We start from the raw sequence: 16,607 nt of genomic DNA, 5'->3' as shown, positions 1-16,607 counted from the left end.
AGGCAGGAGGCACGTGATGGGACATCCTCTATCTGACAACGCTTTCTGGAGAAAGAACTCTGGCTAACTTAAAAAGATAAATAAAAAAGAATAAAAAGAACCTGCAGATGCCTGGGTGGCTCAGTCGGTTAGGCTTCTGACTCAGGTCATGATCTCAGGATGGTGGGATGGAATCCTGCCTTGGGCTCTGTACTCGGCCCAAGAGTCTGCTTCAGGTTCTCTCTCCCTTTCTCTCCCACTCATTCGCTTTCTCAAGTAAATGAATGGATAAAATCTTTAAAAAATAATAAAAATAAAACATACTTAATAAAAAGAACCTCCAGCTTTCATCCTGCCAGTGAGGTCATTATATGATGACGGAAACTGAGGCACAGAGAAATCAGGCGACTTGCCTCACGTTATCGTTAGTGACAGAGCTAGAGCTCTGTCTAGAGGGATAATTGACTCCCAAGCTTTTTGTCCCACAGGTTGATGAAATCACGTGGATGCCAGCAAGCTCGTAGCAAAAATCAAAAAGCTAAAGAGCACAGGTTTTGCCAGCCAGTGAGTACAAAGTAGGTCACAAAAGCAAAGTCTTCCAAACGTGGTCAGCTCAGTGCCTCTACCTGCTCGTTCAGGAATTTATTCCCCTCCCCAGAGTTTCCCTTCTCAGGGTCTTCTGCCTGGTCCTGCTCAGGGAGCATCTGCAGCCCATGAGCCCCTCATGGAAGGGGCAGACTCTATTAGTCCAGCTGCCGTGTCCTCCCTTGGGTCTTCCCTGATTCTCCACCAAGTTCTGCACTTTCTGCAGACAGGTCTCTGAGCCAGGAGCAGCACTCTGCCAGCCGGGACAGTGGCAGAGGTGGGAAAGGAGAGAGCAGGGCACGGTGTGGCGCATTGTGTGGTGCCTTTGGTCACTTTGGTCCCAAAGCAGGAGTGTGCGTACCCCAAGCCTTCCCCATCCCTCATGAAATACAGACTCTGTTCCTTGCTCTGGCACTATTCCCACAGAGGCTCACAAGCAGGCCTTCGGCCATGAGGGAAAGTCAGGGGAAAGTTTGAGGCAACTCTCCAGACAATTTTTGCCTTCCTAGCCTTGTATGGTCTTTATCTCCCCTCACACCTCCCCAGTGCCTCTCCACCAACACACACACACACACGCGCACACACACACACACACACACACAGACACACACAACAACAACAACAACAACAACAGCCCAAAAAAGGACACAGGTGCAACATCTGGCACCACCTTCCTCAATCACCCTAAAAACAAAAAGTGCCCAAGCGAATGTGTTTGAACTCGTACAAAGAGGCCTTTGGAAGAAAGGAATTGCCCAACCTTGAGCACCAGAAGCATCTGAGTTCCAGCTCTGTCTCCAAGAGGATAAAACTTTACAATTCCTGGAATCATATCATAAGCTGATTGTGTGCTTAAATTAATTACTGCTGAGTGGGGAAGAAAACATCATTCCGAAGCAAAGCCAGCCTTACATGTACGTCCCCGCAGGAGTAGAAGCTGAGAAGGAAATGAGTACTGGTACTGTATTCAAAAGGCAACCCCAGTATACCCCAGCATGAAAGTAGGGACAAGAAAGTGAGATGAGAACAGGAGGAGAAACATCAGTAAAGGGTGTGTGAATAAGTGAGCCATTAACTACGAGCTACCTACTGGGGCTCAGTCCTGCTGGGAACCCTCTCAGAAACTGTAAGGAACTTGCCTCAGAATCACAAGACAAAGGCAAGGAGAAGAGGGTGCAAAATTTGAGGCCCTCACCCTCAAGTCAGCCAAGTCAAGTCATTCAAAACAGAGTCAGGTCTGCTCTGAATCATTCTACTGGGAAGACTGCTGTATTTACTCGTTGATTTCCATCTCTTGTTGGTTAAGGACGACCCCCTGCCCCAGGGAGGCCGATGTCCCTGCACTTCTGGGCTGAACCCATCTAGGGTCTGCGAGTTCCTCAGGGTGCCAAGAGAGTGCCCAGGCAGAGAAAAAGAGAAAAATGTGCTGGGTGGGGTGGGAAGCTGTCCATGCTCTGGAAAGGTCCAGAGCAGCTGCCGGTGAGCATGGGTAGGTAGAGGGGAGAGGAGCAGGGCATCAGCTGCAGCTGTTACAGGCTCTGCACATACCAACGGTATCTGGAACAAACATCCAAATTATGACACTCTTAGACACACATGCAGGCTTCCCGTAACTCAGGCAACATCTCAAAACTCAAAGCAAGTTGAAGGCAAAAACATCCTGCACCTAGAGGTACAGAATTTAAATGGGAAAGTTAACACCATCACGCAGTGAAGAACTGGCAAGACTGCATGGAGAGGCCACACTTAGGTGTTGCGCCCGTGAAGACGTCAGCCTACCTCCCGCAGCAGCCTCCGGGTAGGTTAGTGAGGTTAGTGAGCAAACCCTCAGGGGTTCCAGCCCTCGTCCTTTGCGCTTTCCCAGAAGACACGGAACAGAGACAAGCTGGGGCTCTGATCTCTGCCAAAATTAGATTTGTGAGCAAAAGTAATTACTGGTTTTGTTTTCAGTGTTAGGCTTCGTTGGCTTTTTAGGCAGCTATACATACTGGAAACAGCTGTCCATTTTCCCAGGACACTCCTGAAAATAAGGACAGTGGCTAATTAACTAATGAATATGCCGATCTTGGCATATGGTAGGTGCTCTAAATGTACTCAATGTAGGTGAAAGAATGAAATATGCTTCTAGCTTTTAAGAAAGATTTATTTATTTTAGAGAGAGAGAAAGTGAGAGCACGAGCAGGGGGAGGGGAAGAAGGAGAGGGAGAGAGAGAGAATCTCAAGCGGAACCCTCACTGAGCTGGGAGCCCAACTCGATCTCATAACCCTGACGTCATGACCTGACCCCAAATCAAGAGTTGGACGCGTAACCGACTGAGCCATCCAGGTGCCTCAAAAATGGAACGCTCCATGAATTTGCATACCATCTTTACACAAAGGCCATGCTAATCTTCTCTTTAGCGTTCCAACTTTAGTGCTGCCAAAGTGAGAGCTTCAGCTTTTGAAGAGCAAGTTCAGAGGAAGAACGAGCTTCCCTGAAAAAATGGAGCCCCCCCCCCATTTTTTTGTAAAATTGACCTACAAGGTCACATTAGTTTCAGGTGTACAGCTTAGTGATTTGACAAATTTATATACTGTGCTATGTTCACCACCAGTATAGCTCCCATCTGTCCCATTACATCGCTATTGGAATGTCACTGACTACTCCTGATGCTCTTCTTTTTATGCCTGTGACTTACTCATTCCATAACCAGAGGCCTGTATCTCCCTTCCTCCTTCACCCATTTTGCCCAACCCTTACCCCCCAAATGGAGCCATCTTTGAGATTTGGGATTTGTCTTGAGGAAACTGATAAGTTCCCCAGCTCAAAGTGGGTCTCTTCTTCCCGTGCCATTTCACATAGGTGGGAGGAGACACAATGTGCCCAGTCTACACGTGACTAAGTTTGTCTCGGTGTCCTCACTGAGACTGAATTCAGTCACTCGGAATGAGGAAGATCATACCTTCCTATAAAGTCATGGTCTCAGAATGCACAAATAAGAGAATGAGGAACAATTTTTAAGATATTCCACTTACTCTAGGTAAGGGGGACAGCCCAAAAAAGGATAAAATTTTTAAGACTTATGTATTGCTAATCAAAAGCAGGATCCTTAACAGCTCACATAGCTTTTCAGGGCCTTTCTTTGCTTTCTTGGTATAACTCACACAACGCAGAGTACTAACCACTATACGATCACGGCATCTTGTTATAACTTACAGCTATCGCCTGTCGACTCCCTTCTAAGAATGCCATCCCTCCTTTTCTTGGTCTATACATGAAATCTTGGCTTCCATTCTTGACTAAAGACTCTTTGCACAGTGTGTGTGTGTGTGTGTGTGTGTGTGTGTGTGTGTACCAGTAGCAGCTTTAAAGGTTAACACCTTTGGTGAAACTCAAAAAGCACCCTCTCCATACACTAAGTAGTTATGTTGTTTTTTTATCTCATACCTCAAAGGCACCTTCTGTGAGGAGAACCACAATGTGCAGGTTTCAGTCTGGCCAAGCCCAAGCCAGACATTCATGGATCAGTTGGTTACGGAGTGCCTCCAGGGCTGTCTGAGCGCTTCCAACCCACACTCAGAACTGGCTACAGGAATCCTGAAGATTTCAGATTTGCCTATAAGTCTGACCAGAAAGAGTACAAACTACTGCTAATTGGAATCCACAGGGGTAGCTCTTCAGTGAGTCAGTGCATCACAAGGAAAGAAGTTACACAGCCCTCCTCTGAGAAATAGATTTGGCAGAATTCTGTCATTATTCATGACTTAGATTCCAGGATTCACTAAGAAGGGACAGGAAACTGGGTGTTCACAGATGGAAGAGATGACACCACTTAGAGCCAAATGCTCAGCTCTTCTCTGACACCAATCAATACCTAACTTGAGGCTATAGTGACTGCTAATGGAGTATAACGAATATGTGTATACTCAGCATACTGGGTTACTGAGAACTGAACGAGGTTTCAGAATTTTATTTTGTTTTCCATAATCAGTCAGAAGATCTGTTCCAATTAATACATTATTTTACTGCCTTCTTCATAGAGCCATCAAACATCTGAAATGGCCCTATGTGTCACGCACTGCTTTACTCACTTGAGAAACAAAAATGACTAGAGCAAAGTTCTTGCCCTCAGGGAGTCTGAAGTCTTCTGAAAGAGCTAACTTTCTGAGGGAAAAATTTTAGGATGATTTTAGAAACACAGAGGATTGGGGCGCCTCGGTGGCTCAGTGGGTTGGGCCTCTGTCTTCGGCTCCGGTCATGATCTCAGCGTCCTGGGATCAAGCCCCGCATCGGGCTCTCTGCTTGGCGGGGAGCCTGCTCCTCCCTCTGTCTCTGCCTGCCTCTCTGCCTACTTGTGATCTCTGTCAAATAAATAAATAAAATCTTAAAAAAAAAGAAAAAGAAAGAAAGAAACACAGAGGATCTTTGCTTATTTGGTATTTCAGCAAATCACCGAATGAAGAGATATCAGTCTATATGAGCACATAAACAAAAGCATTTTTCATCACATCAAGCAAACCACAATACCTTTTGGCTACTGTCCACTACATTCCTGCACGGGTGTGAGACGTGGTTAAACATTTAGCAGTAGCAGCACCCTTTCCTCAGCTTACTTCGGCTATGGATGTTGAACAAATAAAACAGAGAAGCAAAGCTGCTCTGCTTGAAGCGTGAGGAGGGAGGACCTCCAGACATCTTGTGATTCAGTCTTCCCTGTCACACACAGCAACTCCTAAGAAATGTCTGCAAAAGCCCCAGGATGCCACAAGGCGCTGTTTGAAAACCATGCACTGAGCAGATGTCCACAATTCCCTCCAGCTCTGAAAGTCAGCAGAGCTGACACCTAGATAAGACATTTCACTGATAAGAGAGTGACTCTAGACTCGACCCCTCACCGCGCTGCTCAGGCTTTCGGTGGGAGCCCATTTGCCCCCTCATACTACGCTCATTTTGTGTGCAAACTGGATTAATTCTACCTTGGGTCTCCAATTTCTACCACAGGCCTGGCACTAAGTAAGTGATAAGAGGGAATACGGAGTGATGAACAAAAGTGGCCAAGGACAAACAGGATTCTCTTGGAGGAAGTCGCTGTGAAACAACGGGGAGCAGAAATGTACCCTGTTACAGACTCGGTGTCTGTGTCCCCTCAGAATTCATATGTTGAAATCCTAACCCTTAATATGATGGCATTAGGCGATGGGGCCTTTGGGAGGCTAATCAGGTCAAGAGGGGAAAGCCCTCTTGAACAGGAGTAGTGTCCTTACCAAAGAGACACCAGACAGAGCTCTCGAGTTCTTTCTGCCGTCTGAGAACACAAGAAAACAGCAGTCCGCAAGTCAGAAGAGGGCTCTCACCAGAATCCAACCATGCTGGCACCCTGTTCATGAACTTCTAGCCTCCAGAACTGTGAGATACACATTTCTGTTGTTTATAAGCTACGCAGTCTGTGGCATTCTGTGATAGCAGCCATACTAAGACAATACACTCTGATCATGCCTAGTTACCTATTTACCTGGTCATATATACAAACACACACGCACATGCACACACACTCAGGCACACACACCCCTTAGCCTTATTCGTGGCAAGAAAGCAACAGCTATAGAATGCCCTACCCAGGGGCGCCTGGGTGGCTCAGTGGGTTAAAGCCTCGGCCTTCCGCTCAGGTCATGGTCCCAGGGTCCTGGGATCGAGCCCCACATTGGGCTCTCTGCTCAGCCGGGAGACTGCTTCCCCTTCCCCCCGCTCTCTCTCTCTGTGCCTGCCTCTCTGCCTACTTGTGATCTCTGTCTGTCAAATAAGTAAATAAAATCTTTAAAAAAAAAAAAAAAAAGAATGCCCTACCCAACTCTCCCTGGTCTAGATAATGTGTGCTCTGGGGCTACTTCCAACACATTTCCTTATTCTTTAAACCACTAGAAAACTGGCCAGTTTTTATTCCATCCTCCTTTTTGCTTCCAGCCTTTTCTCCTTCTCTCTTATGCTCAGAGTAGACATTCAGGGCTGTGGGTGCTATTCCCTCTCCTTCCCATGACAGGATCTTCATATTCTCGCCGACTTGGTCAGATCCTCTGGATCTTCTCCATTTTGTTTATGTCTTTTCTAAAACCAGACACATGGTTTTAGAAACAGTAGTACTGATCAGTGTGACCATTGGAAAGTAGAGTGCGATGGGCATTTCCATCTGTTATGGATACTATTCTATTATTCAGCAACCATTTTATATGTTTGACTCACATGACATCTGAAATTGACTACAATATCTGTGTCTTCTTTTCATGAACTAACAAGAAGTCCATTCTCCTCCATCAAATACTTGTGCATTTTTTTAGACACAGACTTAGGACTTTACACGGCCTATATTAAAAATCATTTATTAGTGTGGGGTGTTGTTTCAGCTGGCTTTGTTTTCCTTCTTAAAAAAATCTTGATGTTGATATTCATTGTATTAAGCACCTCTAAAGTATTGTATAAAGGTAGGCGCAAACTTCATTTAACTTATTGATAAAATTAGGAGACAATTAAAAGTCCTGTGATATGCCACCATATACGTCCCTCAAGGTTGCCATAGGCCCATTAGCCACTTGATGGACTAGCAAAAATCTACCACATCACCATTCGGGTGACTTTCCTTCATCTTGTCCTCAAGAAAACACTTTAACCTTACTGAGATCAAGAGGCACTGGTTTTTAAGGAATTTCTCTTTTCGATCAGTGTCAACCCTCTCATAAACGGGAACAAGGCTAGTTGAGCATGGCTTGCTTTTAGTAAACTCCTGCTGCTTTCTTTGCTTATGTGCTTACAAACCATCTGTTTCACCATCTGATGCCAGAGCTTGCACACCAAACCCACCAGTTTAATAACTTTACTTTTTCCCTATCTTAAAACTTGGGCTTACTGCATACAGAACTGAGTTTTGTTTTCATTTTTATTAGTAAAGCATGACAGATTTAGATAAGAGTTTGTATAAAATGCATTCGCAAATAAAAATATATAGTAATGGCTCGCCAGGGCCTAGATTTTATCACAACAGGAAAGCCGAGAAAATACCAGAATCTGAAACATATGTTGCCCCTGTAGGTCTCCATGCCACTTTCTCCATCACTGTGTTTGCAGAGTGCCTCCCCCACCCCCGGGGCCATGCACTGCTCTGAGGTCTGATGTTGGTGATAAGCGTCATCAGGCACACACAGAGGTTTGATACAAATGATTTGGTAATTGGTAGGGAAAGCAAGGTGACATCATCATAGAAAGAAGGTAATTGCACTGAGACAGCACCAAATGGCAACTCTCCTCGTGAAGCAGAGATGCGCAGGAAACACCACCAGTGAAGATGGAGACTGCAGGAAGCATCCTGTGCTTTACCCCACCCACCCTTACCCCAGTAGGAAGTGCTATTGATTCCGCGCTTCTTGGGATGGAACAAAAGAAGCCCACATCCCCAAAGTCTTTTTTTTTTTTTTTTAATCAATAACAGTCAAGGGGAATTCAAGGTAAAATCTTGCTCCATACCATTCATTTTTTAAGAACTGTGTTCTGGATCACAAAGAGCTAGAGCAGAGAGGGTGATGGAGAATAAAGGCTATGACCTCATGCTGTCCGTACGGCTGCTCTGTCTGGCTCATGAAGACTCTGTGTGCTTCCAAACAAACGCACAGGCGTTGCCTTCCCTCGGCATGCCTGGCAATTTTATGTTTCTGGAATTATATTCCTTTATGTAGGAAGTTGATCTTCATAAATTATGGCCCTGAGAGTTTTTCTAATTTTGATGTGCCTAGCTGAGCTTCCCACATCCTTCTTGTCTGCTCTCTTTCAGGAAAATCCTAATTGAACTCCACTGAAATTAGTTCTCCTCTTTAGTTCAGACGTTATTTGTAAAAGTTCTAGAAAAAATACATTATCCCTCTTCCAGACAGAATAGTAAAATATTAAAATATTACAAAGCAAGTCTCCTCTGTACAGTCAAACTCAACTATCATCACCACATTGGAAATAACTGCAAAGCAACCCCCCAAATTCCTAAGCAATAGAGAGTGCGGACCAAGAGAAAGAGAAGCAAAAGTTGCTGTAGTCAGGAAAAATATTTTGAGAAGCATTAGGAATATGTGAGGAATCTGGCACAGTAAATTTTACTAAACTAGAATATGCAGGGAATGGCTCTAACTAGACAATTCAGGGAATGAATGGCTCTATCTTTCTGTTTTTGTGTGTTCCCTTTTATTTTAAATCCCCTAATTAAAAAGTTGCTGCGTTACTGTGTGATCCCATTTGCATGTCACTCTGGAAAAGGCAAGACTAAAGGGACAGAGACTAGGTAGACCATTGGCTGCCAGGGGTTAAACGTGAGAAGAAGGGTTATCTACAAAGGAGTAAGCCGCACAGGGTATTTTGGGAGGTCATGGAACTGTTCTGCATCTTAATTTTGGTAATTTTTAGACCTGTACACTTAAAAAAACGGAATTTTGCTGTATATAATAATAAATGAAGTAAAATGTTAAGTAGCTGTGTGATGTAGGAGGAAGAACTCTGGCCTGGGATCCGAGACCTACACGTCACCCCCTCTAGCTCTGTTCCCCCTCCTAGCACTAGAGCCAAAAGTTATTCTGGCTTTTATTCTTATTATCAGAATTATTTCTGAAATTACTCTAGGAGATATGCCTGCCTAAGGAAGTAGACCATGCAGGGGAGAAGGTCCAACTTTGGCATGTTTCAAAGTCTACAGTACCTGTGTGCCACATCCTGGGACAGGCAAGGTAACCATCAGCAGGGCACAGCAGCCCTGGGCAGCCCAAGACTCAGCCGTCCTTGTCCTCCTCTGGTGCTTGGCACATCCACGAGCCATCCCATTTTAGCAGATTTTACTAAAGCAGTAATGCATTTATTCATTCATACATTTCATTACAATGCACTTAGTGAGTTCAAAAATCAGGCTCTTGAGAGAGCAACATAGGGTTGTTTGCAATTAGATTCAGCAACACAGAGATGTTCGTACTGAGTTGGCCTCCTGTGTGTGTTCTCTGTGGCTTCCGGCTCTGCCTGTGTCCCCTGTACAGGGTTTGGAGAAATCCTCCTATCACCACAATCTAGTGCATAGTGCATATTTTTAACTCCTGCACTGAAGTGCTCTTTGTAACAAAAATTTCTTGTATGCTTTTCCAGGTTTGTTTACGATTTGCCCTCAGCATTGCTATATGATTAGTCCCAGGGCATTTTTATGTGTTTCATTTCCAAGCCCTTCTCTCTTCCATCAGTTTTCTCTATCTTTATAGTTGGTCTCCTGGACTATCTGACTGTTCTATATCTCATTAGTTTTTCTTATATGACTTTTTGGGGATCAAAAACTTATTAAAAATTTATACAGTTCAATACTTAAGCTTCTCATAACTTTTAGTTATGTAAACTGATACCCCGTCACTGGATATAGCATACTGGTTGACTATAGTTATCAAGTGGAACCTTGCCCAGCAGGACCTTGAGAGGCACATCTAAGCCCTGTAAGTGTATATAGAAAGATCCCAGTACTTAGCATGTTTTGTTTGTTTCAGGTGGCACCCATGTTCCAGAGTTCCTGGCAGAAGCTACAGATCTTTGTGAACGGAGGGGGCTGGGGCTTGAACAAGCCTCCACCTCTCTGTTCCTGGACCACAGCCACAGGTCTAAGGAGCTTGACACACAGGAAGGAATCAGTAAACATCAAAGGGATGGATGGATGGCCCATGGCAAAATTTAGCAGACTTTCCCTAAAGAGAGAGAAACTCTTCCCTACCACCTTTAAGCAAAGCGTGTAATGAAGGCCCACTGTATGACTGCAGGGTAAGTGGGGGCCCCTATAAGTCTGGGCTCAAGCAGTTCCAATAATCTGGAGGTTATAAAAAGGTGAGCAATGAGGCCAAAGGGGAAGGCTGAATAGCCAGTACAACTGGTTCTCCTTTAGTTTATAAGCTCTATGGAACAAAGACAGTGTAAAACTTATTTATTAGGTGTTCAGTCAAGTACTGTGCAAACGTGGGTGCCTAATTAGTAAGCTTTGTTTGCTGATAAATGGAAAACATTCCAAGGTCATGCATCACTTGAGAATCCAGGAGGATCTGTGATTCAAGTAAAGGTGATAAGAAGCCAGTAAGTCCTATTTCAAGTGTCCTATTTCAAGTGCTCTTGTTCTGAGGGGAAAAAAAAAGATTGGATACATTTTTCAATAGGTGATTTCCTGTGCTACCAAAATAATAAGAAAATAAATATTGAAACTTTTCAGCCAAACTTAATTTTTGTAATTACGTATCTTTAGTAAAGCAAGGTATAACAAGTAATCCACAGGTGGATAGTTGGTTTTTGTTTCTTTTGTGTTTTTTTTTTTTTTTACTATTTTGAATCCATAAAAAGGTAACATAAAAGTACCTTTTCTTTTTTTTAAAATGAGACATAATTGGCATACAATGTTGTATTAGTTCAGGTGTACAATGGAATGATTTGATATATGTGTATATTACAGAATGATCACTACAAGTCTAGCTAACATCCATCATCATATGAAGTTACAAAAGATGGTTTTTCTTGTGATAAGAACTTTTTAAAAAGTATTTTGCTTATTTATTTTAGAGATAGTGCACACTAGGGGAGGTGCAGAAGGATACGGACAAGCAGACTCTGTGCTGAGCACAGAGCCCTGTGCGGGTCCTCTCATCCCAGGACCCTGAGATCATGACCTGAGCCGAAATCAAGAGTCCAACAATTAACCTACTGAGCCACCCAGCTACCCCTTCCTGTGGTAAGAACTTTTAAGAGAGACTCTTAGCAACTTTCAAATATACAATACAGTACTGTTAACAATAGTCATCAAGTTGTACATTACATCCCCAGGACTTATTCATTTTATAACTGGAAGTTTGTACCTTTAGACCACCACCCATATCACCCACCCCCAAAATCACCTTTTCTAAAACTAAAAACCAACTGCAGTGGGGGAAGAAGAGACCCTCATTCAAGAATTTGGCTCAGCTGCCATCCCACTAGTATCTGGGATTTCAACAAATGAATTTGCCTGTTTTGATTAGAAGATACCCACAGAGAGATGTGGTATTTTAAGTGCTTAAAACTGTAGCTTATGTCTGCATCTATCACAGATCAGTAGTAAAGAACTATGCTTTTGGGGTGCCTGGGTGGCTCAGTCATTAAACATCTGCCTTCGACTGAGGTCATGATCCCAGAATCCTGGAATCAAGCCCCACATAGGGCTCCCTGCTCAGCAGGAAGCCTGCTTCTCCCTCTTCCCATTCCCCCTGCTTGTGTTCCCTCTCTTGCTATATCTTTCTCTATGGAAAAAAAAAAAAAATCTATGCTCTTAGTCCACACCTGTTCTGTTCCTAGAGTAAGAATTCTCAGAGAGCTTCAAACTCCTCAGTGTAGCTAACCATGTTATCTTCAATAATACAACTGTGCTTGGGGATGTGGAAACAAAACTAGACAGATGGCCTTCAGCAAGACCCCTACATGCCTTAGTCCTTGGTGCCAAGGGATCCTACAGAGAGCAATGACTCACAGGATTGAATTACAAGGGAAACTCAGAAAGTTATTTGAAAATGTAAATATAACTTCAGTTCACCAGAGCCCAGTCCTTTTCTTTTTCTTTTAATGGAAAATTTCCAGAAATAAAGAAATACAATTTTACAGACACATTTGAAGCTCCAATTTTATTTCTTCCCCTTGAATTTGGTATTTATTAATCTTATGTATCTCCTTTTAATTTTCTCTACACTTAAAGTATCTATAATTAGGGGCACTGGGGGGCTTTGTTGGTTAAGCATGTAACTCTTGATTTCAGCTCAGGTCATGATCTCAGCATCGTGAGATGGAGCCCTGCATCAGGCGCTACACTGAGCATGAAGCCTGCTTAAGATTCTTCCCCTCTGCCCTTTCTCCACCTTGCACATGCACAAAAAAACTTAAGTATCTATAATTAATAACTAGTATAGTTTTGTATGTTCCAAACTTATAAGTGGTATTATATTGGCATTGGACACATTATTCTGTAACTTGTTTTTCTTGCACAAATTATGTTTTTGAGATTTATATATGTTGATAATGCAGTTCTAATTCATTCACGTTCATTGCTTTATAGCATTCACTTGAATGAACTGATTTACTTTTCCATGCTGCTCTTGAGGGATATTTTCATTGTTTCCTATTTGGGCCTGTCATCGCCTATAAATATTTTCCACCATGTCACTTTATGCATCTGCATATGCTTATGTAGATTTTCTCGAGGTTACATGCTCAAAGTGGATTTCCTTTATTGCCATGACTTTCATGAGATTGCCAAACTGAACAACTTACACTAACAGCAGTAGATGAGAGTTTCTGTTGCTCAACATCTTTGACAACAGTGGATATTATTTGTCCTACTAATTTTTCCAATCAGGTAAGTGTGAAACAATATCTTCTTGTTTTAATTATTATTTGCCTGATTACCAGGGAGGTTGAAATCTTCTCACTATTAGCCATTCAGCTTTCCTCTTCTGGAAATTGCTAAGTAGTATCTTTGTTCATTACTATTGTATCATTACATTGTATCATTTGCCTCTGCTTTATTGATTTGTAGTAATTATATGTTCTGAATACTAATCCTTTATCTCTGAGTTGTAAATGTTTTCCCAGTGTTTCCCTTGCATTTTCACTTGTGTTTTCTAACGTACAGAAGTTTTGTTTGTTTGCTTTCTTGCTGGTTTGTAATGGAGCCATATTTACCTGACTTTTCCTTCATAGGCTGGGTTTTGTGCAACTTGGTTAAGAAATCCTTTTCTAAACAAGTTCATAAAGATATATAGGAGAACATTTAAAAGTTTGAAGGTTTTGTTTTTCACGCTAAGTCTCTAGTTAACCTAGAATTTATTTATTCTTTTTTTTTCATGTGGCTAACCAATCATTTCAAGCACCATTTATTGAACAGTCCACCTTCTCCCCATGATTTATCACCTAAGTCCCCACATATGCATAGTCTAGGTTCTGTTCTCTATTTTTGTATTCCAGCAACAACACCTACTGGCTTATTACTAAGTTTCCCACCTTATTCTTTTACAAATGTTATTCATGAATCATTGATCTTCTGCATAAATTTTAGAATAAGCTTGTCAGGTCACACAAAATCTCTAAATACACTAAATATTTATTTAGTATGTGAATAAACATTTAGTATATTTAGTATGTAAATGTACATACGTTAAAAACACTGCTGAGAATTTTATTCAGGTTATATTAAATGTATAGATTTGAGGACAATGGATAGCTTTATAAAATAGAATCCTTTCACCTATGAACATGATGTATCCATCCATTTATTTAAACGTTTTCTTAATGTTTTTCAATAAAGTCTTACACTTCCCTCCATTAAAATTCTGCACAACTTTTTATTTTAAGGATTTATTCTAGGTTCCTGATATTTTCTATTGCCAATGTAAGCGGTATCTTTTGTCAAACTGATGTTTGTCCTTTGTTGGTGGTGACAGGAATAAATTTGATTACTGTATATTGTATTTATTTATATTCCCTTCTCTTAAAAGTGTTAATAATTTGTAAGTTCTCTTAAAATTGTCCTGTAACATAATAATATTGTCTTATACGTTATGCTTTCTTTTCTCACTCTGCTGGCTAAGACTTGACAAACCGAATGTTAAATAAAACAGTTGATAGCCAGAGAACTTGTTCTAAGCCATAAAGAGAACACTTGAGAATTTGGGGAAATTTAAAATCTTACCAAATATCACGTGTCTTACTTTCTCCCTGATTTAATGTTTCATAATGTATGGAGGGTTTGTTTACAGCACAATGGCTGCTCTAGTCATCCCCCAAATCACTATACATCAACTATCATTTCCTTTTCCAGTATGCCTCTCACTGGGCTCCCCTACACAAAGAACAAATAAGAAATTATACATCTTGTTCATTTTTGGCAAAGATGACTGATTTCATATTATCCACAAATATCACACGAAACAGACTAAATGCATACGTAGTCATAAAACTCAGCAAGCTGAAGCTGAGAAATCTAAAAAGAAAGAAGAAACCCAACTCTAATTTCCACATTCAACTTCTGAACTGATTCCCTCTGAAGCCTTTGTAACCAAAAAGAGTTCATTTTAGCAAGTGGAGGTGGTTTATTAGCAGCTGTTAAGAAATCAGGGTTGGGACTTGAGGTAGAGAGCAGGGAAGTTCTTCCATCTAGTGTGTTAAGCCCATAAAATCCTAAGTCAGTTCTTACCAGTTGCTACTATTCAAGAAACCCACAAAAGTCACAAGGACCTAGGACCCCAATGGCACTATTCTGATAGCTATTCCTCACACCATGTAAGAACCATCACTTGTTTCTTCCGTATAGCAAGAAGCTAAGTGTAGCAGTTCTAAACCTCACCCCTCTATATCCTATTCATAGATTACATGATGATTAAAAGTAGATGTTAAAATCTGCAACTTGGGGTGCTTATGTGGCTCCGTTTGTTTTTAATAGGTTACTTGTCTGCACCGGGCTCAGGTCATGATCCCAAGGTCCTGGGATAGAGCCCCTCATAGGGCTCCCCGCTCAGCAGGGAGTCTGCTTCTCCCTCCCCCTGCTTGCCTGTGCGCTCTCTCTCCTTGTCTCTTCCCCTCTCCCTCTCAAATAAATGAATAAAATCTTTTTTTTTTAAATCTGCACATTAAAACAGGATTCCAAGTGTGCTGCATTTTAAAGACCTTTCTTACAAAGAATGTAAAGCTTAGAAAATTTATCAAATCAACAAGCTTTTACTATTTTAGGATGATTTACTGCAGGACTTTTTCAAACAGACTACCTCTTATTTACTGCTGGGTCTTTAGAGAAAATAAGTGAGACTTAGTATCAGTCACTGCCACACGAAAACTAGAAAAGAAAATAAAGTTGCTTTGATATGGCAGGGGAAATAATTCATTCTATAGAAATTCAACACACAAGCCATTTTTTAGGTTCTTGTGTGCTAAAGGGACAATTCGGAATTTGTGAAGCAGAAGCTGCCAACTCCTGATCTTGAGGGAGGCCTCTAAACGCCCTTAACCATTGTTTATTTGGTTTGTGCTGTTCGCTGGTTGAGGTACAAACAGACAAAAATGCGAAGACACCAAAGCTTCCCACTACCCAGCATGGAACACAACGCAGGAGCTCAGCGGCCAGCCAAGCCTGCAAGAAGCGATCTCGCCGCTTTAAGCCGGGGAGTGCTCTCGGCCCGCCCACGAGGGGGCGGGACCAGCGCGGCTTCTCCTGGGAGTTGGAGTTTCTGGACCAAGCGCTCCTAGACTTTCTTCCCAACCCCATCACCCTCGGCAGCCTACAGACTCTGAAGCTGCTTTGGATTGAGAGCGAGGCACAACCGGAGATAAAACGACAGGATCGGGATGCCACTGCTGAGTGTCAGAAAGTGGTGGCGGGGCCAGCTCCGCGCATGCGCAAGTGGCGAGGCGGCCTCGGCTCCACCCGCGCCCCTGAGGGCGCGCTGGGCGGGGACGTAGGTAGGGCAAGAGGCAAGTTTGAGATATTACTGTTTGCGGGTCGCAGTTGTTCGCGAGGCAATGGGGGGAGCTGTCTAAAAGCCAGGGGGAGTGGTTCTCATTCTGCCTCGTCTTTTCAGGACTCTCCCACCTCCTACCCTTTTCGGATTTGCAGAATTGCAGCCTTCTCCCCGCCCCACTCCCCACCCCCGTCTCTCCGTGGGAAGCTTTTCCTTGTGTTGTGAAATCCGTTCGAGCTCCTCAGCCAAGGCCTTTTAGCCCGCCTGGAATTCAAACTGTCCCCCACCCCCTGCCAATTCAGGTCGTGTGAGGCAGCAAAAGACCCGACACAGAATCTACAAAGCAATGCCCTGTCGTTTCTCTTACATCCACGGTTACCCTGCCCTTCTCTTCCCCTGCAAAGCTGGGGTCAGTTAGGCGACATAGATTGCGTCCTCAAGTTGGCCAAGGTCTTTCACAGAGCTTCCTTTGCTCTTGGAGGTGGCATCAGTATACAGAAGGACAGAGAACTCACGAGTGTAGTGTCGTCGGTACAAAGCCTCAGGACTACAGC

The 16,607-nt window shown here is 42.9% G+C and overlaps 1 non-coding gene across 1 annotated transcript; it reads right to left on the bottom strand.

Moving 5' to 3' along the window:
• Positions 1-2,895: 2,895 nt before the first annotated feature.
• LOC123953673 lies at positions 2,896-3,001 on the bottom strand. Its single transcript, XR_006820933.1, has one exon. It is a non-coding gene; the product is annotated as a U6 spliceosomal RNA (small nuclear RNA).
• Positions 3,002-16,607: the final 13,606 nt, after the last annotated feature.

The sequence above is a fragment of the Meles meles genome, chromosome 11, assembly GCF_922984935.1.
Source record: "Meles meles chromosome 11, mMelMel3.1 paternal haplotype, whole genome shotgun sequence".
Lineage (NCBI taxonomy): Eukaryota > Metazoa > Chordata > Mammalia > Carnivora > Mustelidae > Meles > Meles meles.
Note: the sequence above shows the minus strand (reverse complement) of the source record. Positions and strands in the feature narration are given on the sequence as shown.